The 24,361-nt window shown below is 37.9% G+C and overlaps 1 long non-coding RNA gene, 1 other non-coding gene and 1 pseudogene across 2 annotated transcripts; 2 read left to right on the plus strand and 1 right to left on the minus strand.

Annotated features, from left to right (window-relative positions):
- Window positions 1–4,655: 4,655 nt before the first annotated feature.
- LOC146549224 (uncharacterized) lies at window positions 4,656–5,468 on the plus strand (annotated as a pseudogene).
- Window positions 5,469–7,312: 1,844 nt separating this feature from the next.
- Window positions 7,313–8,876, plus strand: LOC146549225 (uncharacterized). The gene is made up of 2 exons (XR_014890531.1): window positions 7,313–7,522; window positions 8,127–8,876. It is a non-coding gene; the product is annotated as an uncharacterized LOC146549225 (long non-coding RNA).
- A 4,352-nt stretch (window positions 8,877–13,228) lies between these two features.
- Window positions 13,229–13,300, minus strand: trnah-gug (transfer RNA histidin (anticodon GUG)). Its single transcript has one exon. It is a non-coding gene; the product is annotated as a tRNA-His (tRNA).
- Window positions 13,301–24,361: the final 11,061 nt, after the last annotated feature.

Here is a 24,361-nt window from a genome sequence, read left to right on the forward strand (position 1 = left end):
TAAAGAAGGACCAAAGAGGAAGGAAAGCATATATTTTGGTTAAGTCTGATAAATTAGAATTAGAAGGTATTGTTACATTAAAAGGAGCAAAATGAAACGAAAAGGCTATATCAAAAACAGGTTATAACATAGGAAATGTGAGGTTAAAATGAAGTTAGTGTTAACACACAGGAGTTGTTTCAAGGCAGCATTTAGCTATGATGAAATGTATACAGGAGTAATTGCTTATATGCTTAAATTTAATTGATTAAAGTGGTTGTTTTCTTTTGGATCTTTTAGTAGAATAGGCGCTTATAATGATTTTTTGTTAAAAAGGTGGCTTTAGGTTAGAGGGAAGGCACTTGCAGCAGCGACAGTTTGTGTACAGGATGTTGATGATCAGATAAGGGAAAAATAGAGCGAGCAACCGGATGTGAAAGCAGCGCTTAAAGAGTTTTAAAGTGATGAGTAACGCTGAAGAATATATATAAATACAAGTTAAGAACATAATTAGGATCAGGCTTTGGATTACAGAGTCCAGGTGCAGGAAAAGGTCCAGGAAAAGGTGTTTTGTTTCCTTTGCAGAAGATCTCGACGACCACAGGGAGGCCCGAGGCTTGATGAACCACAAGAGAGGGACCGAGAAAACCTAAGCTTACACATGGAGTGTTCTCGAATGGGAGCTGGTGTTTATTACCGGACCAATTAGATGACATGAGGTTGTCTGATTTGCTGAGCCAGGACACAATGTATTGCGACCTCTGGTGTTCCAGAGGTCGAGAGAGGGAATGTGGAGCAGGGAAATTATTTTACTGCTATTGTTAAATAATTATCATCATTACCATTGCATTAATAATATAATCTGCAGCATGGATATTGCATTCAGAGGTTTAACAGTGTGTGTCTTTCAGAAAGATTAAAGTCACAGGCTGACAGGAAACTGCAGGCTTGCAGAGAGTTTGTAGAAGTGAAAGCAAAGTCTAGGTTATTCAAAAGATTCTGTTATACTTTTATATTTTTATATTAAGCTTTTAGTAGAGGTTCTTGATTAAAACATTTATTTAGTAGATGACACATACATAGTTTCAGTTTGGTTATTACATATACGAGAGTGGCTTCTGTCTCTCTGCCTGGTTAGAGGTCAGGAGCTAGTCGGCGAAAGGTGACATAGAGGCTGAGTGAGGTCGTGACACACACACATGAGTTAGATTTATTTATAGGAAAGAGGTTAGTCATGTCTGGTTGTAACTGCGAAAGTGTCTCTGTAAACGAGGAACCGTTCCTTGTTGTCTCGGCAAGAAAGAGGAACTGAAAGGTAGAAAGGAAGTGCCGGCCATGAAAATAGAAGATGATGTTCTTTCGAACTGTGTTAAAAGTCATTGTGGTGTTGATCTGATCTATGTATGTGTTGGGGGAAAACTCTGTAAAAGACCCAGGAGAAATAAAGACACAATGAGACAAAGTTACTTTCTTTATCAAACGTGTACACGGGTGAGCTGCTAAGAACAACTCACACCATGCACAGTGGCTTGGTAATTTTTATAGGCACAGAGCACAGAGACAGTGAGAACAGGATAACAAATAATAAACAGATAAAATAAAACAACTCCATATATGGTGCTAGTCTCGTCAGCAGAGAGCTAGGGAAGATAAAACAATCTAAAACAATATGTCCCAGAAGCAAGATGTCTTTGCTGGGAAAGTCTAAAAAGATAATTCTAAACTAATCTAACCATAGGCAGAGGGCAGACAAAAGGCATCTTTGTACATTTAAAAGAAGGTAAAGAAACATAGAATCATTTTTCCTGTAACAGTATGTATCCTGTCTGTGACGTATGAAGGGGCGTCATTAATTCAAACCCTGATGCTATAAAAATCTTTGTATGCTTTGAGTAAGTCGAAGACCAATTGCTGTCTGCGTACAGAGTTGGCTTCCCACACGTGTGTATTCATTAAAATCATTGTTTGACCAAGATCTTCTGGACCATGGTGGTTTGTACTCTCCTTCCTCAATATCTGAACCTTAACAGTTTAAAACAAACAACAGAATTAGAATGAAAACAACGGAATTTGAATGAAAACAACAGAATTTGAGAACAAACAATGGAATTTGAATAAAAAGAGTAGAATTAGAATGAAAACAAAAGAATTTGAATGAAAACAATGGAATTTGAATGAAAACAACAGAATTTGAATGAAAACAACGGAATTAACATGAAAACGATGTCATTTGAATGAAAACAACAGAATTTGAGAACAAACAATGGAATTTGAATAAAAAGAGTAGAATTAGAATGAAAACAAAAGAATTTGAATGAAAACAATGGAAGTTTAAACTCTGTTGTAAAAATGAAAAAAACCGGTTGATGAGTTCACAGGTAAGGTAAGGAAAAGCTGTTTGAGTTAAGAAATTTGATTGGGCAATGCAGTGCCAATAATGAAATAACATGACTGTACTCATTCAAACTGACCTGCAGCACTACAATTTCTTGTTCTGCAATCACAACCATGCTGCCGTGACCCAGATTCGAACCGGGGTTGCTGCTGCCACAACGCAGCGTACTAACCACTATACGATCACAGCTGGTGCGTTGGATTACGCTGTCAGTTGCAGTCTGTATCATGCAGTTGTCTCACTCCACTATATATACTTGAACAGTGACCTGTACGATGCGAACAGCAGATATTATTTACCGTCAGAACGCCAGATGTCTCTGTGTTAATGCAGATGCTTTTACTGTGCCACGTGCATAAATGTGCGCATCATTCACACATCAGATTCATATGAAGAACAAACGCATAACACAGACTGTAACTGTCGCTTCTGTTTGAACATCTGTCCCAACCACCTTTTCCACATTAAAACAAACAACGGAATTAACATGAAAACGACGGAATTTTCATGAAAACAACAGAATTTGAGAACAAACAATGGAATTTGAATCAAAACAATGGAAATAGAATGAAAAGAACAGAATTTGAATGTAAACAACGGAATTTGAATGAAAACAGTGGAAGTTTAAAACAAACAACAGAATTAGAATGAAAAGAACAGAATTTGAGAACAAACAATGGAATTTGAATAAAAAGAGTAGAATTAGAATGAAAACAAAAGAATTTGAATGAAAACAATGGAGGTTTAAAACAAACAACAGAATTAGAATGAAAACAACGGAATTAACATGAAAACGACGGAATTTGAATGAAAAGAACAGAATTTGAATGAAAACAACAGAATTTGAATGAAAACAATGGAATTTGAATGAAAACAACAGAATTAGAATGAACAGAACAGAATTGGAATCAAAAAAATGGAAATAGAATGAAAAGAACAGAATTTGAATGAAAACAACAGAATTTGAATGAAAACAACAGAATTTGAATGAAAACAATGGAAGTTTAAACTCTGTTGTAAAAATGAAAAAAACTGGTTGATGAGTTCACAGGTAAGGTAAGGAAAAGCTGTTTACGTTAAGAAATTTGATTGGGCAATGCAGTGCCAATAATGAAATAACATGACTGTACTCATTCAAACTGACCTGCAGCACTACAATTTCTTGCTCTGCAATCACAACCATGCTGCCGTGACCCAGATTTGAACCGGGGTTGCTGCGGCCACAACGCAGAGTACTAACCACTATACGATCACAGCTGGTGCGCTGGATTATGCTGTCAGTTGCAGTCTGTATCTTGCAGTTGTCTCACTCCACTATATATACTTGAACAGTGACCTGTACGATGCGAACAGCAGATATTACAGTTTTTCTCAAATGTTAAAACACAAAAGCCAATCCTGTAACCCAAATGACCAGTAGTCTAAACACATTTACTAAATTTAGCCACCATATACCAGTACCATAAACACATGTCACATGAAGACACAATTCACAAAACACAACCCTCTGTACTCATAAATCTAAACACATTTATCCTTGCCAAAACACATGTTGCAAAACAACTCTGCTCATATTCTCAAATGAAAGCCCATGTGATGCAAAATGCTTGCCACAGTTACCAATCTGTGAACACAGGGAACACACCTGGCGTCAGTCACTACACACAACGACTCAAAATTGAAGACACCTGTTGCTAATGATGTGACCCCACCTATGAAAGCATAGTTTGGTGAAGATGCCAAACAATCACAATGGATGAAGGCATTGGAGCATGCGGAAGGAGAAGAGCTGCAGGCCAAAGAGGAAGAGGGGTTGAGATCAGAGGAGGAAGAGGTGAAGGCCTAAGAAGAAGAGGAGTTCGGAGTAGAGGAGGAAGACAAGGAGGCCAACAAGAGAAAGGAGAAGGTCCAGGTGGGAGAAGAAGACAACCTCGCACCATCATAACAGATGATATGCGAGCAACAGTAATTGATCATGTCATTGTCCATGGCATGACAATGGCTGAAGCGGGACGAAGAGTACATCCAAACCTGAGTAGGTCCACCGTGGCCACCATTATCAAGGCATTTAGACAACACAACAGGTATAGTACGCTATTGCTTTCTTTGTCACACTACAGTTTTACAGGCCTGTGAAAGTGGTCTGTTACCTTACATGTAGTTTTACATATAAATCAGTCAATTGACAACACATGTTTCTTTCTTTAGAGCTGAAAGAATGCCACATAGAGGTGGGAGGGTTGCCATAGTCACAGCGGCACAAGAAACCCTCATTGCAGATATGGTCCGTGAGAACAACTGCATTAGACTCCGAGAGATCAGAGACAAAGTCATTGCAGATAATGTAAACTTTGAGAACATTGATGCTGTCAGCGTGTCCACAATAGACCGAGTTCTCCGGCGCCAACAGATGAGGATGAAACAGGTCTACAGGGTTCCCTTTGAGCGCAACTCTGCGCGACACATAGGACAACGTTACGAGTATGTGCAAGTACGTATACATCCATGTCCACAGTACAGTTAGTGGACATACTGTGTTGCTTAGTGGCCTACATTACTTCTGGACAATACTGTGCTACCTGATTGACCGTTCTGAACACCTGTACGCTTTCCCATGTTCACAGAGGATAATGCAGTTGGACGCGATGGCCAGACCCCATGAGTACCTCTTCCTGGATGAGGCTGGCTTCAACCTCCAGAAACGAAGGCGAAGAGGCTGTAACATCATTGGCCAGAGAGCCATCACTGAGGTTCCTGGCCAACGGGGGGGTAATATTACTCTTTGTGCAGCTATGGGTACGGAGGGGCTTGTCCACCGGCATGCTGTCCTTGGGTCTTACAACACCCAACGTCTCCTCACCTTCCTAGAGGAGCTAAAAGACATCCTCCTGGACCGTCAACAACACCATCCTAGGCTAGCACATCACATGTATGTGATTATTTGGGACAACGTCCGCTTCCACAAGACACACCAAATCAGAGAGTGGTTCACCACCAACAGTGACCACTCTGTAAACGTCTGTCTGCCACCCTACTCCCCTTTCCTGAACCCTATAGAGGAGTTCTTCTCATCATGGAGATGGAAGGTGTATGACAGACAGCCATACACAAGAGAGAACCTCGTACGGGCAATGGAGCTGGCCTGTGCTGACATCCCAGTGGAGGCCTTCCAGGGATGGATTCGCCATTCCAGGGCGTTTTTCCCGCGGTGCCTAGCAAGGGACAATATAGCCTGTGATGTGGATGAGGTGATGTGGCCCAATGCAGCTCGGCGACATGATGCCGCACGTGACTGTGTGTAATACTGTAAAATGACCGTGTAGACAATAAAAAAGACTTCACACCCTGATCATGTTTCCGAGAGTACTGTTGTGTGCGATAGATTCTGTTTTTGCATTGAGTTGTGTTACACTGAAAAAAAGGGACTGGCCATCTCTTGGATTTATGTAAGCATCTTGCATGTATTTAACACAATTGCCTCATGTTTTAAAGTTAAATGTAACTATATAGTGTAAAAACTACATGATATGCAGAAAGGGTGTATTAAATTGTTCATATCATGTTCAGGTGAAGTAAGTTAATAAGATAGCAACGTTAAATCTCGTGAAACCACGCGTGATTTCATCTCGCGGGCTTTGGATCGTGGTTTAAAAAAGGCATCCATCTCAGTCAAGTCGAGCAGCCAACTCTACGTTTTTGGTATGTCTTGATTTTTTGAATTAATTTTTACCATATTTCAGCCAAATGTAGTTAAACGTCTAGAGTGTCGCCATGTAACATGCTAAAAAAGAGCCGTTAGCTTATTTGCTGTTTTATCTGTTGTCAAAGAATTGGCGCTTTTTCATTTGAATTTGTCTTTGGCACAAGAGCCGTAATATCACATTAAACCTAATTACGAGGCACTCATAACATAATTTGGTTTTCTGTGTGAATAGATTTGCCAACTGACTCTTCAGTTACATTGTGTATTTACTGCACCGTGGTGTTAGTGAGATTTTGGACATTGAACAGCTTTAGCTAATATCATCAGCGGCATTATGCTAGCTTACATCCCTACCCCTCCTGCCCTCACCTGCTGTCCTTTTCTTTTTGTTTTTGTTTTTTTTGCTGCACATTGAGAGACGACCTCTATTCTGCATTTCACCAGGAGTCAGCTGATGGATTGTGGGTTCAAGGTGTTATGGTAAGAAAGTATATTCTATTTTCGTTTCTGTAACTTAATTATAATAGGTTTTTTATAATTATTAGGTGCATGCATACTCACCCTATTAATACAACTGAGAAATCCAAAATCTGCCATAGGTTTATCTTATACCTGTATGTATTGCCAGAAAGGTGATTACTGGACTCGCATTAATGCACACTTGAACTGAAATGAGGTTGTAACTTGTGGGTTGTTGGGTTGCAAATCAGAAACAAACATCTTTGGATTTTTTTAATCCCATAAGATCTGGAGAAACAGTTTTTATTCAACAAAACATTACTGATTAACCAAGCACAGTGCCTGCTGTTATTTCAAAATAATTTTATGTCATTTCAGATGAAATGCAGCATTCCAGTGCATCCCAACCATGCATACAGTCAAGATTTCTGACGGAGCTGAGTTTCTCTCTGGCAGTCTGCTGAAAGTGTTTGCAAAGTGATCGGGGGAACAGGGCACAAAGCTAATGGATGTAGCTGCCATAATGACAGTAAGAACTTTAAAATTCTTTAACTACAAAGTGTATATGTATTGCATTAGGTCAGTAAAAGATTTTTATGCTACATCCATTGAAACCGTCAACTATTACCTGTGAGTACTGATTCCACTAAAAGGATGCCATAATTTTCGTCATGCATTTACTGGCCCACTGAGAAAAATTTATCTTTTTTAAAAAATAAATGTTCTGGAAACGATATATCCATAGAGTTGATGTCAAACAGGAACTTTTGATATTGCTTTGTAGATGCTGGTGTTGCATGTTGACTGGTTTAAAAAGTCAAGAGTTTTTGTCTGGGATCATTTTCTTCTGTGCTACTGAAAAGTTCACAAATCTCTGTTTTCTTTGTTATAATACTTTAGGATGACATTAATGCTCGGAGTCCCTCATCAAAGTGCTCCGCATCTGTGTGAAAGACAATTGCAACATCTTGGTGCAGGAGTTCATGGTGAGTGTTTTATGAGTAGATTGTGGCTTTGCAACATTTAAAAATGCATTTAGTTATCCACTTGATCCTCATTGGACTGGTTAGGACCAGTAGTCCTCTTTAATAATTTGAAGTTCACATGAGGCCTGGTAGTGAACTCGGCCGCCGGCCCTTGAGGCCCCACCCCCACCCCTGTATTAGGGGTCACATCAGTGTGAAAAAACTTTAAATTTGTCATTCTAGTGAACAAAGAAAAATCCCCCCAATATTTACATTAGCTTTTGTTTGAAAAAAAAAAAAAAAAAGACCAACTGACCAACAGCTAACCAAATTGTGGGGCTGAAAGTCTAAATTCTAACATCTTCTGAGTGACATAACCTGGATTTCTGATGGGCCGGTGTCTTTCTAACAAAAACTAATGTAAAGCATTTGAAATTATTATGTTTTTCACCCTCTCTTAGAAACTCTGTTAGACCATGAATGGCAGCATGGCAGGCCACTCTTTGGCTATAGCTATTTACTATGTTGCTTGCATTGGTTTAAATTACTCTAACATTAGAACTGGTAGATTCAAAAGAGATGAGTTTAAAAAGGAATCTTAAAGAAATGTTTTGTGTTTAACCAGGACTTGACTGAGGCCACTGCACAGATTGAGAAAACCACAATGAACATCTGTCTCCAGAGGATGCGCCAGGCAATGACTTTTCTGATGTTGTTCTTCAAGATCTGGATAACGTGACCTTTGCAGTAGCCATGCTGTTTGGACCTTTTTTATTCCTTCAACATGAGTTACCCATCACAACTCTGCTACACTTTTGAGGTGATTCAAAGGGTGGTAATGGAGTTGGATGCAACTCAGCTCTCAAGAAAAGCTCACAACTAAGACAAAACTGCTCCTGCAATGAAGCTCACTGTTATGCATGTGAGGTGACCAGCTCTAGGTGAGAGGACATTTAAATCTCACACTTGTTCTGCTGCATTTTTGAAGCTCAATTCCAGGAACGGATCGCAGGGTTCATTTTTATATACTCTGCAACTGCCATGAGGACAAGCCGTTTTTTTTGTTGTTTGTTTTTCCTTTTGCTCTGTACAAGTTCTGTTTGTCTGTTTGGCAGCATTTTTAAATTTGTCTTTGTATTTTTTCTTTCTTTTACTAGTGAAGAGATGTAGCATGAACAGTTATGCAGTCTAAATATCCCATATGGGTCGTGTGAAATGGTATTTTCAATTTCATTCAGTTGAAGTAAAGAACGTTGAATATTTCTAAGTGTGCTGTTTTGAACCAAGATGTCACAGTATGATCAGTGCTGTAATTTTTGACAGTCACTGTATCAATGTTATTTTTGCGTCTCTTGAATAAAGGTTTTGACCTGCAAGTGCTAATTTCTTTAGTTATTGGGGTAAAATGGGTAATGTTAATAGGAAGGTGTTTGCCAATTCAGTAACCTAATTTAATGTTAATGGAAACTAACATTACCTCAAATTGTTTAGTTATAATTGTTGTTTAACTGAATCTTGACGTTAGAGGCCTTAAATAGAATGTTTTGATTTGTTCTTTCCCAACATTTTTCAAAAGAAACAGTCTAATTTCTTTACTGTGATTGATTCCAGAGAACACGGAAGAACTGACATTATTTAACTGTTGATTTATATAGATTCAGTGGAGGAGTAATGTCAGTTTAATTCTTTACCTACTGTCAATGCAGTGAAATTAGACATTTTGTTTTGAAAGGTTACTGGTGGATGCCAGCAACCATCTTGGAAGAGAACAATACAATCTGTTATAAGGCCTCCATTTGAAAATTGTGTATTTGATACTAGAATATAATAGCAAAATGTAATTTGAAGATAACATGTAGTATTTAAGTGACCAAGTAGTATTGGGTAAAAGTTATTGAATCGTGTTGGGATAACGTGAGAAAATTGTGAAGGATTAAAATATTCCAAGAGCTCAAATTACTTCATCAAAACATGTTTAAGTCACATTTTATCAACACAAATTGCACAGGTTTATTGAACATGAATAAATTGTGTTAATTTAACTCAATTGTTTAAGTTGCTGCCGAAGCAAAACATCTGTGTGCAACAAATGTCCACCATTGAATTAAGTAAATCCAACAACATATTTTTTTCAGTGTACAGTAGTGTACGTACATGCAGGATGTTTTTATAGATTTATAGTCTTCATGTGAAACTCACAAATCTAAATGCCTAATCCTCTGCAGGGTTCTATGACGATCCGTTACTGTACAGTTTATATAAATATGCATTGGCAGTTATGAAACAAAGAACCTTCTCACAAATTGAGCATTGTGTTTTCAATTGTTTTGCTGTAGTGTGTAATGCTGTGTATAGTGTTTACAGTTTTGACAGCTTCGAGCTGCTCTCTTGGTGTGGGAGTTTGAGTTTTGCAGTGGGAAGGTGTGGTTGTGTTTATGTAGCTTTAGAGAAGGGTGTTGTGTTTGGACATTGGGGGACCTGGTGGTAACGTTTGTGACATGTGTTGAGAAAAACTGTATTTACCGTCAGAACGCCAGATGTCTCTGTGTTAATGCAGATGCTTTTACTGTGCCACGTGCATAAATGTGCGCATCATTCACACATCAGATTCATATGAAGAACAAACGCATAACACAGACTGTAACTGCAGCCACGTGTCGCTTCTGTTTGAACATCTGTCCCAACCACCTTTTCCACATTAAAACAAACAACAGAATTAGAATGAAAACAACGGAATTAGAATGAAAAGAACAGAATTAGAATGAACAGAACAGAATTTGAATCAAAAAATGGAAACAGAATGAAAAGAACAGAATTTGAATGAAAACAACGGAATCTGAATGAAAACAATGGAGGTTTAAAACAAACAACAGAATTAGAATGAAAACAACGGAATTAACATGAAAACGACGGAATTTTAATGAAAACAACAGAATTTGAGAACAAACAATGGAATTTGAATAAAAAGAGTAGAATTAGAATGAAAACAAAAGAATTTGAATGAAAACAATGGAATTTGAATTAAAACAAAAGAATTTTAATGAAAACAACGGAATTAACATGAAAACGACGGAATTTTCATGAAAACAACAGAATTTGAGAACAAACACTGGAATTTGAATCAAAAAAATGGAAATAGAATGAAAAGAACAGAATTTGAATGAAAACAACAGAATTTGAATGAAAACAACAGAATTTGAGAACAAACAATGGAATTTGAATAAAAAGAGTAGAATTAGAATGAAAACAACAGAATTTGAATGAAAACAACGGAATTTGAATGAAAACAACAGAATTAGAATGAACACAACAGAATTGGAATCAAAAAAATGGAAATAGAATGCAAAGAACAGAATTTGAATGAAAAGAACAGAATTTGAATGAAAAGAACAGAATTTGAATGAAAAGAACAGAATTTGAGAACAAACAATGGAATTTGAATAAAAAGAGTAGAATTAGAATGAAAACAACAGAATTTGAATGAAAACAATGGAATTTGAATGAAAACAACAGAATTAGAATGAAAACAACAGAATTTGAATGAAAACGACGGAATTTGAATGAAAACAACAGAATTTGAATGAAAACAATGGAAGTTTAAAACAAACAACAGAATTAGAATGAAAACAACAGAATTTGAGAACAAACAATGGAATTTGAATAAAAAGAGTAGAATTAGAATGAAAACAACAGAATTTGAATGAAAACAATGGAATTTGAATGAAAACAACAGAATTAGAATGAAAACAACGGAATTTGAATGAAAACGACGGAATTTGAATGAAAACAACAGAATTTGAGAACAAACAATGGAATTTGAATAAAAAGAGTAGAATTAGAATGAAAACAAAAGAATTTGAATGAAAACAATGGAATTTGAATTAAAACAACAGAATTTTAATGAAAACAACGGAATTAACATGAAAACGACGGAATTTTAATGAAAACAACAGAATTTGAGAACAAACAATGGAATTTGAATAAAAAGAGTAGAATTAGAATGAAAACAAAAGAATTTGAATGAAAACAATGGAATTTGAATTAAAACAAAAGAATTTTAATGAAAACAACGGAATTAACATGAAAACGACGGAATTTTCATGAAAACAACAGAATTTGAGAACAAACACTGGAATTTGAATCAAAAAAATGGAAATAGAATGAAAAGAACAGAATTTGAATGAAAACAACAGAATTTGAATGAAAACAACAGAATTTGAGAACAAACAATGGAATTTGAATAAAAAGAGTAGAATTAGAATGAAAACAACAGAATTTGAATGAAAACAACGGAATTTGAATGAAAACAACAGAATTAGAATGAACACAACAGAATTGGAATCAAAAAAATGGAAATAGAATGCAAAGAACAGAATTTGAATGAAAAGAACAGAATTTGAATGAAAAGAACAGAATTTGAATGAAAAGAACAGAATTTGAGAACAAACAATGGAATTTGAATAAAAAGAGTAGAATTAGAATGAAAACAACAGAATTTGAATGAAAACAATGGAATTTGAATGAAAACAACAGAATTAGAATGAAAACAACAGAATTTGAATGAAAACGACGGAATTTGAATGAAAACAACAGAATTTGAATGAAAACAATGGAAGTTTAAAACAAACAACAGAATTAGAATGAAAACAACAGAATTTGAGAACAAACAATGGAATTTGAATAAAAAGAGTAGAATTAGAATGAAAACAACAGAATTTGAATGAAAACAATGGAATTTGAATGAAAACAACAGAATTAGAATGAAAACAACGGAATTTGAATGAAAACGACGGAATTTGAATGAAAACAACAGAATTTGAGAACAAACAATGGAATTTGAATAAAAAGAGTAGAATTAGAATGAAAACAAAAGAATTTGAATGAAAACAATGGAATTTGAATTAAAACAACAGAATTTTAATGAAAACAACGGAATTAACATGAAAACGACGGAATTTTCATGAAAACAACAGAATTTGAGAACAAACAATGGAATTTGAATCAAAAAAATGGAAATAGAATGAAAAGAACAGAATTTGAATGTAAACAACGGAATTTGAATGAAAACAGTGGAAGTTTAAAACAAACAACAGAATTAGAATGAAAACAACAGAATTTGAGAAAACAAACAATGGAATTTGAATAAAAAGAGTAGAATTAGAATGAAAACAACAGAATTTGAATGAAAACAATGGAATTTGAATGAAAACAACAGAATTTGAATGAAAACAATGGAATTTGAATGAAAACAACAGAATTAGAATGAAAACAACGGAATTAAAATGAAAACAACGGAATTTGAATGAAAACAACAGAATTTGAGAACAAACAATGGAATTTGAATCAAAAAAATGGAAATAGAATGAAAAGAACAGAATTTGAATGTAAACAACGGAATTTGAATGAAAACAGTGGAAGTTTAAAACAAACAACAGAATTAGAATGAAAACAACAGAATTTGAGAACAAACAATGGAATTTGAATAAAAAGAGTAGAATTTGAATGAAAACAAAAGAATTTGAATGAAAACAATGGAAGTTTAAACTCTGTTGTAAAAATGAAAAAAACTGGTTGATGAGTTCACAGGTAAGGTAAGGAAAAGCTGGTTACGTTAAGAAATTTGATTGGGCAATCCAGTGCCAATAATGAAAAAACACCATTGTAATCATTCAAGCTGACCTGCAGCCTGTGTCACTATAATTACTTGCTCTGCAATCACAACCATGCTGCCGTGACCCGGATTCGAACCGGGATTGCTGCAGCCACAACGCAGAGTACTACCCACTATACTATCACGGCTGGCACACTGGATTATGCTGTCAGTTGCAGTCTGTATCTTGCAGTTGTCTTACTCCACTATATATACTTGAACAGTGACCTGTACGATGCGCAAAAGAACAGCAGATATTATTTACCGTCAGAACGCCAGATGTCTCTGTGTTAATGCAGATGCTTTTCCTGTGCCACGTGCATAAATGTGCGCATCGTTCACACATCAGATTCATATGAAGAAAAAACGCATAATACAGACTGTAACTGCAGCTGCGTGTCGCTTCTTTTTGAACATCTGTCCCATCCACCTTTTCCACATTAAACTCTGTTGTAAAAATGAAAAAAAAAAAAAAACTGGTTGATGAGCGCACAGGTAAGGTAAGGAAAAGCCGGTTACATTAAGAAATTTGATTGGGCAATCCAGTGCCAGTAATGAAAAAACATGCCTGTAATCAATCAAGCTGACCTGCAGCCTGTGTTACTACAACTTCGTGATGTGCAATCACAACCATGCTGCCGTGACCCAGATTCGAACCGGGGTTGCTGCGGCCACAACACAGAGTACTAACCACTATACGATCACGTCTGGCGCGCTGGAGTACGCTGTCAGTTGCAGTCTGTATCTTGCAGTTGTCTCACTCCACTATATATACTTGAACAGTGACCTGTATGATGCGCAAAACAACAGCAGACATTATTTATCGTCAGAACACCATATGTCTCTGTGTTAATGCAGATACTGTTTCTGTGCTGCCAATGTTCCCCCTAACTTACGCGCGTGCGCAATTGCACACTGATGGCACGGTCTCTGCGCACAGAAAAAAATCTAACCTGAATTGAAATTAAAATTAAAACTTTAGCAATTCTGTTTTGCAGTGTTAGTCAGTAAGAGACTGGCTGCTCCAGTATGGGATTAGAACGATGCCACCTTATCCCATAGTCCAGCCAAAAATGCAACGTCGTTTACAGGCTATGACAGCGTCCTTATGTGCCGACACCAGTGTTTTAGCTAGCAAAGCGGCGTGGCTGATGGGGAGTGAAGCCACGTTAATGACAACGTTTACAACCATTGGAGTTGTGAGCAGGACAGACGGAACAATTGACGGAAAATGTGTGGACTTTATACCAGTTTTTAAATTGTGTTGATAGGCCACGTAAACCAGAGTTATGATAAAAATATATGCAATGTTTGTTTTTCTTCCTGAATACTATTGTGTTTTATATTTACTGCGGAAGAAACGGTAAAAACGGCGTTTCATAAGGAAAACGCTCGAAAGCACTCTCCGCCTGTGAGCAAAAACAAAACCAAAAATCCACCCTTTCCTATTGGTGGAAAAATGTACCATGTCGACCAATCAAAAATGATATGGCAACATGGCATTTAGTGGTTTAGGAAGGGGGAAGTTTTAGGAGTGACAGCGGTGTTTTGAGATGTGAGAGATTTGCAACGTTTAGCACAAATCTTGTGTAGTTAATGTGTAGTGTAGTCAATAGTTTTGTTGTGTGTGTGTAGCCGAGTGGTAAATTAATAATAATATTTTCCATTTCAGTTAACCAAATATCCATTTAAGGTTCAAAAAGGGGTATTAAAATGTTATTTCTTTGTTTCCATGTATGGTAAGACAAGAATGTTATTGGGTAATTTAATGTTATTGCTTCTTTGGTTATCTGCATGTTGTGTGCACTTGAAGCTGTTAATTTTATAGGTTTGTGTAATTGCATATTGTGGTCACTGGGGGGGCAGTGCTTAAGGGTTAACTGCAGTTTTCCAAAAAAAACTTAACAAGAAATGCATCTTGGGACTTCCTGTTTACTTTTCTTTTTGTTGTGGATGTGGAACGGGAATGTTGTGAAGGAGTTAAATTGTTGGTAAGGAATTGTTAAATATGCACATAACTCATTGAAACATATTGTTATAATTGTAGTGCAGTGGCAAAACGTCAGTATTTTAACAAGATGATGTATTTCTTAAATGTGTGATGCAAAGGACCTGTATGTGCAGCGTGGAGCAGCCATTTTCTCCATGCAAGGGATAAGTTGCGAGATCGTCTGTGTGCTCCAGTATTGCAAGTGAGCTGAGATTTCTGTGGAATGTAAGTGTTTATAAAACTGTATGTAACACTTCCACATTTTTTTTTTAAAGGAGCCTTGTGTGATTTAGCTCTTTGTATTTTGTTCTGCACAGACAGAGGCCACTGCCGTATTTTTGTGTTTTGTATTTCATTTCATTTCTTTTATTCCTTGTATTGTATTGGCGCATCTTTGTTTAATCGGTTATTCTGTTACTTTGCCACGTTACCTCTCGTGCTGTTGATGTTCAGTACAAGTCCATATGGCCGCTGTTTGACAAAAGTAAAGGTCAAAGGACATTTTTTTGGTGTATTCAGTCGTCATTGACAATAAAACTGCACATTAAGAACCCCAATAATTGTGTCCTGTGTGGCTAACCATTTCCCAGGCTACATGTGTCAGAACAATGAGACGACTACTGAATGTTACAGGTGTTACAGGAGTGATTCATCTCCTGTTGTCAGGTCTGCAGGTATCAGGCTGTTGTCCTCCTTTATCTCATAGTGGACAGAAATAATTTTTTGGAGTGGCACAAATAATTTGTATGTCATCAAATTTGATGCAGAACAGCTGATTGTTCCGTAAATAGTTTGAAATGTTTATTTTTAAAAACGGCTGCATTTTTAGGTAAACAGCTGCAAAAAACGTTGTTGTTTGCATAACTCAGTTAATTTTTTTTGAAGAAGTAACTATATAATGAATTGCCCAAAATTGGTCATTATATACTGTATTTTGCAGACAGAGAGTTACAAGACTCTCTCCCAGACCACAAGTCAGAGTTTTATTTAAAAAAGAAACAAAAAGAAAGTTGTGTTTTCAAAATTGGAGTTCCAGTTATTTTTTTATTCCAATAGTGTTAACATACTACACAGGTCATGAACAAGATTTTTTTTTAAATTTTCATTGTGTGATGGCATCAGCCACACATGGGTAAATCAGTCCATTTGTTCACTTTATTAATTTGTTTTGCAGTTTTTTTTCATTAATAATTTGGTTAAACCTAACACTGATATTATGAGGCGCGCACATAATAGCATTGTGTGGTTTTTCTAAAATGTTTTGTTATATTAATTATGTTTCTCTTTCTTTGAGTTACCCGGGTTTGGGCGGTAGCTGTTTCCTGTCTGGGCAAAAGGCCTGGCTGAGGACTCTGGGAACAAAATGCCTGCTCAGCAGGACCAACCATGGGCTTACCAGGAGCAGGGATGTTTTAAGTTTACTTAGGTTATTCTGTGCTTAGTTAATATTAGTGTGTGTTTTTATTTTCCCCTTATTGTGTGTAAATGGTTTGGCCAAACCACTATAAAAGCTTTCCTCTTGTGTCTTCGTAATTAGGTCAGTTTTTGAGTTAAGTTGTGTCTCACTTTGTTTGTTTAAGTTTTTGGAAATTACTTTTCATAGAGTTATATTTAGTTGACCTCTTTTATGGGCCTGCTAATTATGTTTTTGAATGTTGTCATTTTTGAACTTTTTGAGGGTTAAAATAAAGAAAACCCTTTTTGAAGATATTTTTTTGCCTGTGTCCTCTATACCTTGGCTGCTTGGTCCCTCACACATTGTAAGTGGGCTAAAGCAGTTAATTAAAAAATAGTCTAACATAAATGTAAATGCTGTAATTTGATTATTTTAATAAACCATGTAACTTGGATGGATTAGATGCTGGCGTGACCACAGTGGAAAGGTGTGCTGTTGATCACAGTGGTTCAAGGGACAGCTAAGAGAGTTTGTGTGTTTGCTCAGACACGTGAAAAATTAGAGGGAACATTGCTTGAGGATTTTCAAACAATTGCAAGAACTGTTTCTGAAGATGAGATAATTGAAAGTGAGCAATCTGATTGTGAAGCAGGAACATCATCTTATAATTTTGTGAGACCAGATGAGGTTGAAGAGATTGTAGAGGATGTGGATAGTGAGACACTTGAACACAAATTGGCATCTCTCTTTCTGTGTATGCAAACAGTGTTGCATGTTTCTCGAGCTGCAACACAAAAGATTATAGAGGATTTCCATAACCTGCTCTCTTTCTGTAACATTCATACTCTCACCAGTGTCAAAGAGATCCTTTCAAAGCATGAAATTGAAGTAAATAGTTTTGCAAGAAATTTCTAATGCTATAGTTCAAACTAATCCACTGCTTTTAACAACATCTGAGAAATTTTCCCTATCTACTAGGGGTACAACGATACTCGTATCGATATTGAACCGTTCATACAGTGCTTTCGGTTCGGTACGCATATGTATCGAACAATACAAAATTTTTAATTTATTTTATCAACTTTCCTTCTGACGATGCTGTCTGTGTTGAGCGCTCAGTGGATCTGCGCTCGACAGTGCAGCCTAGGCGGAGTAGTCGAACGTAGATTCACTGAGCGCAGGGCAAGCTAGCGAGACAGAAGTTAAGCTCTCCTTGCAACATGGCAAATTGAACCTCCCCCACCCTGAAGGTAAGCGCGTCATGGACTAAAGTAAAACAGTATGTTGGATGTGCCACGCAATGCTCAATTACATGGGTGGGAGCTAGTGTGTTAGCGCAGTTAGCTCGTTAACGTGTTGGCCGTCCAGCCCCATGCACGGGGCGATCCGCGGTAGCTCGTTAACGGAGATTTGCCGTGTTGTGGCGTTAACGTCATTTCAATGAGATTAATGCTGACAGCACTAGTGGGAACACAACGAATATGACTGCACATTTACTCCGACATCATCCTAGTGCAAAGACAAGTGGAAGCAGACAAAAACAACAAGCACGCATGCTACAAACTTTACCCGAGTCATATAGACAGCTGTTAGCACATGATTCTCCTTATGGGGACCTGATATGTTTAATATGCTGCTGAGAATATAGCCCAGAAGAAGCGTATAGTATAGCTTTTATTTTGGAAAGAGCCATTTCTCTGTAATAAACTCTCTTTTCCAAAGATGAGTGATTCCTCAATCAGATACAGGGCTCGCAAAATCGCTAGCCCGACATCCTGGGGCTAGCGATTTTTCCAGTCGGGCTACCAAAATCTATCCCTGCCCTGCCCGTCGTTCTATCGTAGGAAGGAAAAATATATGTCAATGCTTTTGCATTCTTTCGGAAATGTAGCTGGGTAATTATGTCATTGGCATCGGTGAGCCACTGTCAATATGTGACATATTGAAATCGCGTTTGAATTTGCGCTTGTTTTTTGCTTTCACTTTGCAATCGTGCGAACTGTGTATAGAGAGCGACAGCACTGATTGGTGAGTGATGATAATTTGTGCACCAATTCCTCTGACATCGTCTTATCAATCGTTAGCTTACTATGCAAACATGACAAGTGAACTCTCCCGCAGCAAGCTTAAACATGTGAGAGGTTGATCGCGCAGAGAATCGCTGAGCGTTATGTGAGTGCGTGTGTAAAAGCAGCAGGATATATATTTTAGCTCTGCTGAGCCAAACCAGACAGGTCAGGGTGAAGAAGTGACAGCCAAAGAAAAGCTTACCACAAAACGGAAAAGTTATGACAAATCAGACTATAAGGCAAAAAGAAAGTGCAGCTTTATGGTTTCATGGACAAAAGAATTTCTGTGGCTGCAATATGACGAGCTAAATAACCAGGGCTGCACATAAGTGGTCCGCAGGTGCGCATTCGCTGTCAAAAAACGTGCACAAGATAAGAAGTTGCAACGCGTGTTTGCGTACATAAGATTTTCAGGAGGAGGACAGACATTTGTTTAGAACTCTTAAAGATGTCAAAGAAGCAAGCTCCTTTAAGCAATTACTTTGGTTTTCCTCCACCTCCAAAGAAATGTCAGAAGGAGTCCGAACCACAAAAGAAGCACGTATTCTCGGAAAAGTAGTTGTAGGAGGTGAGCTGGCTTCAAACAAATGATGAACGCACAGAGATGTGGTGCGGAATGTGCCGTGAAAATTTAATAAATGACAAATTAAAAAGGCATGAACATTTCTTTTTGTATCGAAAAAATATCGAACCGTGACACCAAAGTATCGAACCGAACCGTGAATTTTGTGTATCGTTGCACCCCTACTATCTACAGATCACAGAAGGAGTATATATTTTAAAGAGCACTTTTGTTGTAGAACCCACAGAGTATCTGTACAACACAGCTCATAAAAACTCTTTTGTTTATATATCTGTCACTAAGATACTTAAGACTTGAGATTTTTTGGACCAAATTGTATTTAATCAAGAAGCTTTATCTGGACACTTTAAGTAATTTAAAGATGGCAAGTAGGCCTACTACAAGGACAATAAGTTACTGGGACAGCAAAACTTATGTATCAGTTTGGGGTTGTATATTGATGATTTTGAAGTTTGTAACCCACTGGGCACCAGATTACTGCAGTATATTGGGTAGTTCTTAATTTACCAGCCAGATTCCGATCTAATCTTTGTTCAATTCAGCTTGCTCTCTTAGGTAAAAGTGTGGATGTCAAATAATACGGTTATGAAAAGTTTTTTGAGCCACTGATTAAAGATATAAGGTGTCTAGAAGAAGAGGGAATTTTTGTGGAAGTTGTATTCAGTTTATTAAGGGCACTGTATATTGTGTAAGTGCAGATAACCTTGGTGCACATGGTCTGGCAGGCTTTTATGAAAGTTTTACTGTTGACAAGTTCTGTCACTTTTGTTTGATAAGTCGGGACCAAATTGCAACCACTGAAGTTAATGACTTCAAATTGAAGGGTGTTGAGCAACACAATTCATTTCTGGAAGAGATTAGGCAAACTGACAACCTCCAAAGTGTTAATGGGGCAAAAAGGGAATGTGTACTGGGCAAACATCTATTATTCTTTCACCCAATAACCGGATTTCCCCCAGATGTTTTGCATGACCTTTTTGAAGGCATCATTCCTTTGGAGTTGTCTTTATGTTTAAAAAAATCTGATCTCAAAAGGGTTTATTTCATTTGATGCATTAAACAACTTCATAAAATCATTTCCCTACAAATATTCAGACAAAGTAAACAAGCCTCAAAAAATTCCAAAAACAAGCTTTGAGAAAGGAACAGTTTTTGGTAATGGATGTGAGAAGAAATTGTAGAAGGCAAAGGAACTCAGACTCAAGATATCTTATACATGTGCACACATGGACGATCCCCCCTCATCGCCCGATCCATCCTGCAGCAATGTGTGCAGGACAGATGTGACAGAGAGGAAAGACCGCCCAGGGCATCCAAAACGTCCTTTATTTATACTTAAAGCAAGTTTTCAAGGAAGTAGGAGTGGCAAAAACATTTCCATAAAAGGAGAGACTGTTCGCTTGTCAGCTGAAACAGGAGATAACTTGGTATGTATAGAAATGCAGACATTCCCATAAAAGGGGAGAGAGAGAGAGAGAGCGCCAGCTTGTCTGTAAGAATGAGAGGAAGTGTCGTATGTCACCGCATTCCTCTACACATATGGCTTCAATCTCTCTCCCTGTGTTGGCTCCAATTCACAACCTCTTCTTCCTTTAAATAAAGCTACAACTAAGCATAATCACAAAATTAAAAATCTTTCATCAATGGATATGAAAAATTGGACACTGCTGCGCTTACTTCCTTTTATAATTGGATGTAAGATACCAGAACAGGAGCCAGCATGGGAGATTTTAATGGACCTCAAGGAAATTCTTGACATTGTTGTCTCAAACAGACTCACTGAGGAAGCATTGTGTTATTCATCTTGCAAACTATTGGATCATCGCTTGTTACTTACCAGTACCTTTCCAGATTTCAGACTAAGGCCAAAACACCACTTCATTGACCACTACCCACATCTTATACGCTGCTATGGGCCGTTAGTGGAATTGTGGATGATGAGATTTGAAGCATAACATAGCTTCTTTACAGTTTTTTCTGATTGCTTAAGCACATTTTTTGTAACTATTGGCTATTTTTGCAAAACTCTACACACAAATAAGAAAACCTGTCACCCAATTATCAAAACATTGTAGTTCTCTTGCAAAAGCGAACACAGCTAGATTAACTCTTCACACCTTCGTAAAAATGGTGTTTTCGTATCAAACAGTACACACAAGCCATCATCTACTAAGCACACAATGCGCCAACTGCACACTGATGGTATGAATACAAAACACATCTGGCTTTTGCTTTCTCTGTGCACAAGGTAGGCCATGTCAGATTGAGCTCATACTTTTGTCATAGGTCCATAAACATAGACGTATCCAAACTTCAAGTACTGGTGTTTATTCACACACATCAAAACAAACACAAGTGTTTATTTCCAAGTGGAAACAAAATAGTAATTTCACTGAGGAAAAAAAAGAAATCAGTCTACATCATGTCGTCTCTCTGGGTCCGGTCACAAAGTTTTGTCTACATCACATGCAATGTCCTCTAGTCCAAGCACTGGGGAAAATATCTTCTGGAATTTTACATCAATGGTATTGGTGTGTTTCTCATTGGCATATGGCAGTGCTACAAATCTTAGTGCAAAGTGACTCATTTCAAAATGTCCTTATCATGCTTGCTACAGTGTAGCGGCTCAAGTTAGGCTGAACCCGTTGACCAGCTTCCCTCAGGGTCACTCCATGGTTGATTACATGGTCCACTATTGTAGCTCTGATGTCATCAGCAATTTTATTTCTTACTCTTCTTACCCCTCCTCTCCCCCCTCCTCGTCCTCCTCTCCCCCCTCCTCGTCCTCCTCTTGGTCCTCCTTGTCCTTGTCGTCCTCTTCCTCCTACTTCTTCACCTCCACGTCCTCTTCCTCGGCCTCCTCTACTTCTCACCCTTCTTGCTCCCTCCATTGTACTCCACACACAGAGCTTACCTAAATTATAGTGCTTAGGCTGATTGCAAAGTGAACTAATTATCTAAAAAAGTTTTCACATGTGACAGTGTGCCAGACAGTTGGCAAATTAGTGTAAATAATGGCCTTAAATGTGTATGGTTTTGCTAGGAGTGCGTTGATCATTTGGTATTTGAGTGTAAAGCAGTGAGTTGTGTTTACAGTTCTGCAAAAAGAGTGCTGTGCAGTGGATTGTAGCTACAGGTTTGCAAAGTGTGTGTTACAAAATGGCAAACTGAGTGCAAAGCAGTGTTTGTGCTTTTAGTTTTGCAAACTCAGTGAGTGGTTTTGCTATAAGTATTAATAGTTTTAGAAATTGTGCTATAAGAATCACAGTTAGGGTTTAAGCATTCAGAAAAAACTGTAACACATAGTGACTGGAAAGGTGACTGGAAAGGAAAAACTCAATGCATCATGGGAATCCCCCGGCAGCCTACGTCTATTGCAGCATAACTAAGGGAGGATTCAGGTTCACCTGGTCCAGCCCTAACTATATGCTTTAGCAAAAAGGAAAGTTTTAAGCCTAATCTTAAAAGTAGAGATAGTGTCTGTCTCCCGAATCCAAACTGGAAGCTGGTTCCACAGAAGAGGGGCCTGAAAACTGAAGGCTCTCCCTCCCATTCTACTTTTAAATACTCTAGGAACAACAAGTAGGCCTGCAGAGCGAGAACGAAGTGCTCTAATAGGGTGATATGGTACTACAAGGTCATTAAGATAAGATGGGGCCTGATTATTTAAGACCTTGTATGTGAAGAGCAGGATTTTGAATTCAATTCTGGATTTAACAGGAAGCCAATGAAGGGAAGCCAAAACAGGAGAAATCTGCTCTCTCTTTCTAGTCCCTGTCAGTACTCTTGCTGCAGCATTTTGGATTAGCTGAAGTCTTTTCAGTCAGTTTTTGGACATCCTGATAATAATGAATTGCAGTAGTCCAGCCTGGAAGTAATAAATGCATGAACTAGTTTTTCAGCGTCACTCAGAGACAGGGTATTTCTAATTTTAGAGATGTTGCGCAAATGGAAGAACGCAGTCTTACATATTTGTTTAATATGTGCGTTGAAGGACATGTCCTGGTCAAAAATGACTCCAAGGTTCCTCACAGCGTTACTCGAGGCCAAGGTAATGCCATCCAGAGTAAGAATCTGGTTAGATACCATATTTCTAAGATTTTCAGGGCCGAGTACAATAACCTCAGTTTTATCTGAATTAAGAAGTAGAAAGTTAGTGGCCATCCAGGTCTTTATGTCTTTAAGACATTCCTGCAGTTTAACTAATTGGTGTGTGTTATCTGGCTTCATGGACAGATAGAGCTGGGTGTCATCTGCATAGCAGTGAAAATGTATGCTGTCTTCTAATGATGCTGCCTAAGGGAAGCATGTATAATGTAAACAGAATTGGTCCTAGCACTGAACCCTGTGGAACTCCATAATTAACCTCAGTGTGTGAAGAGGACTCTCCATTTACATGCACAAATTGGAGTCTATTAGATAGATATGATACAAACCACTGCACCGCAGTACCTGAAATACCTACAGCGTGCTCTAATCGTGCTATTAGGATATTATGGTCAACAGTATTGAATGCTGCACTGAGGTCTAGCAGGACAAGCACAGAGATGAGTCCACTGTCAGAGGCCATAAGAAGATCATTTGTAACCTTCACTAAAGCTGTTTCTGTGCTTTGATGAGCTCTGAAACCTGGCTGAAACTCTTCAAATAAGCCAAAATTATTAACAAGATAATCGACCTCTGTTGGAGTAGCGTTCAGGTAGCTGCTCTGCTCTGTGTTGATACAGGGCATTGAAGATGATAACAGTGGGTGGATTATATTCTTAAACTTAGTTACAGCACTTTCAGAAAGACATCTACTGTGATAAAGTCTACTCCCCACTGCTGTGTAATCAATTATTTTAAATGTAAATGTTATCAGGAAATGATCAGAGAGGAGAGGGTTTTCAGGAAACACTGTTAAATGTTCAGTTTCTATGCCATATCCCCACGGTCTGGGTGGCAACCGTGGGGATATGGGGAATGAGGACCCAGGCGCGGTGCTCTGTGTATAAACAGTGCGTTTATTTACAGTGATGGAAAAACATGACAATAAATCCCGTGCTCTCCCGACTCCCGTGACGTGTCCTCTTCCCAGTGTTAGTGCTCCTGTCTCCGCTTCTCCGTGATGAGCACCCTGTGCTCGCTACCCTCTCGTCTCCCGCTACTACAGGGGACATAAGAGAGAGGTAG

The sequence above is a fragment of the Mchenga conophoros genome, linkage group LG22 (genome assembly GCF_057382185.1).
Source record: "Mchenga conophoros isolate Kocher_MC1m ecotype Shallow Benthic linkage group LG22, M_conophoros_male_GT1.1, whole genome shotgun sequence".
NCBI lineage: Eukaryota > Metazoa > Chordata > Actinopteri > Cichliformes > Cichlidae > Mchenga > Mchenga conophoros.